The sequence below is a fragment of the Bufo gargarizans genome, chromosome 5 (assembly GCF_014858855.1).
Source record: "Bufo gargarizans isolate SCDJY-AF-19 chromosome 5, ASM1485885v1, whole genome shotgun sequence".
In the NCBI taxonomy this organism is placed as follows: domain Eukaryota; kingdom Metazoa; phylum Chordata; class Amphibia; order Anura; family Bufonidae; genus Bufo; species Bufo gargarizans.
In genome coordinates this window covers 423,788,707-423,791,063 of record NC_058084.1, presented here as the reverse complement: position 1 = coordinate 423,791,063, position 2,357 = coordinate 423,788,707, and the positions used below count along the sequence as shown (strand labels likewise).

At 38.1% G+C, this 2,357-nt stretch overlaps 1 long non-coding RNA gene across 1 annotated transcript; it reads right to left on the bottom strand.

The window, feature by feature from the left end:
* Window positions 1-1,356, bottom strand: LOC122938606. The gene is made up of 3 exons (XR_006390040.1): window positions 1,210-1,356; window positions 423-605; window positions 1-337 (listed from the first exon to the last, which is right to left on the bottom strand). It is a non-coding gene; the product is annotated as an uncharacterized LOC122938606 (long non-coding RNA).
* Window positions 1,357-2,357: the final 1,001 nt, after the last annotated feature.

Below are 2,357 nucleotides of genomic sequence, written 5' to 3'. Positions count from 1 at the left end.
AGTAGATTCAGAGCATTTGCAGCCCCTGCTAAGAGGAAGACAGCCTTACACTGAGAGCTGATCCAGCAGCTTCACCAGCAGCTTCCCAAGCATGCAAAGAAGATAAAAGACACTTAACACAGCTAATAGCAAGTGACTACATGCCAGAACAAAATCCAGCAGGATACAACAGCAGCTACAGAGGTATATCTTACCAAGCAAGCGCTTAAATCCCATGAACTGAGGCAAATTGGTGACTATTCTCCAAACATTGTACTCAGTTGCACTCCATCCATGGCTTCAGTTTTGGGCAGCAGCAGGACCTCAGCCTGTTCAAGTAGTCAACTCAAATTCAAGTCTAAGAGAAGAAGAAGGAGACCTAAGAGGAAAGGTAAGATCCAGCATCTTATAGATGTGTGGGCATCATTATTATTGTACAGTACCTGATTAGAAGAGCCTTGGTTGTTTCTTCCCAGGGTGATTTGTAAAGATCAATGTCCTACTGCATGTTCTTCAGCAGCCCTCATTTCCTCCCCAATGAGAATCATTAGCATGTCTGTAGCTTTGTTTCCTCTTGTCACAGGCATTTAGCACATGATCCCTGCCAGTTCTTAACAGCAGCAAGTCTAAGGGTAGAAATGTCTCATGCTTTAAGAGAGTAAAGTCAGGTTCTAGTCAGCAGCAGCAGAAGTCTTTCTCCAGCAATGTTGTTGTCCTTGTACATGTGTGTTTTATGGGATTGTCAGCTTCTTGACCTATTGGAGCTGCTGGAGGTGATTGCAGGCGCAGAACTTGGTGCAAATAATAAATGAAATAGATGGCTGACAATTAGGAGGTCATTAAAGTTACTGAAGAACACCAAGACTGGTGAGGAGAGCTCAACTCCACCGTAAGCAAAACAATGTAGGAGGTGTATCATGTGCATAGAGAAACTGGATGAGAAAGATACAATGTACATAATACAAAAGCAAAAAGAATCTGGTGGCAAGCATCTTCTGGGTTTCAACTTTGAGGCCCTAAGCAGGTGGATATGTTCGTCAGTGAGGTATTGTCTTTCGTGTAAGGGTTAAAAGATATACCGTTCAGTACTTTCTTTTTGGAACTATTTGAAAAACAGAATCAACCTGTGAAAATGTATAATTTAGCACTTTGACTGCTCCATCGCCTTTTAAAATAAAAAAGGTGCTATTTTCAATAGGAGTATGTGTCTGAAAATTATACATCCCTCACCTGGGCCCCAGAGCGATAGCAACTCAGTTGGAAGTCAAAATTCCTCTTCAACTTTTGTGCAAACTTCTGCTTCCTGCAAGGATCACGCACCTTCTCCATCTAATGATATGCGTTACGAGAAAGGAAAATAATGGCAAACGACATCACGGAGTCTATTACAGACTTCACCACTGTTTAGCGCAGCCCCTTCGAGTGACCCATCCTAACAAAGTCAACATTTTACTTCGCGACTTCATCCTCAGTTAATCTAAATCCAAAATGGTAAATAATTTATTTCTGCTAGCGTGATTTGATTGTTTTTCTTTTTTCACACCAATTAGCTGTTTGTTTCCACGCCAACAATAAAGCCAGATAAGCTTAAAAAGTAGAGAGAGCATCCTGCGCGTCTGCTTTAAAGTATTGAGATTCGAATGTGCTGCAGGAGGGGACAAATGCACAAAAACGAAATTCTTTGATACATAAAAATGAAAAGAAATAAATATAACGAAGAAACGGCATTAGTAAAAATAAATAACGTGTCGAAAATGAGTGAAATGGAGCTGTAAATGACAGAGGTCATTAATAAGGACTAATAAGTGACCTTGCGGATTTTGATGGTCTTTAACGGAGGGGGATATTGAGAGCTACCAACATTGTAGGTCTCGAAGCCTCCGGAGGTCTTCCCGTTAGATGTGTATTTCCAAAATACAGTATTCTATAGTTAACTTTATTATTTTTTCTAGATTACACACAGCATTATATAGACAGACCCACATGAAGAGGCTTTTATTGTGCATGCACAGTATTTAGAAAGTCACAGCCTTAGGGAAATAATAGATTTAGCTAATGAAAGGTTATGTATAGCTAAGTATGACTTTGGTATCACCTGAATAAAAAAAAAAAAAGGTAAAAAATGTATACAGTCCGATTGATTACGTTAAATGTACCAACAATTTCATCAAAAGTCCAACTGATAAGTGTCTGTTATCGTCACTATTTTGTCAGATTTTCTGAGTCAATGTTACTGTTACTATGTTGTGTTCTAAATGAAATACGGTCCAAGTTTATTTATTTTTTATAATTTTTACTATATTTTTTTTAAAAGATATTTCCCTGTTGTTAATTTTTATATTTTTTTATATTTTAGGAATAAGTTTATTTAGCATTAT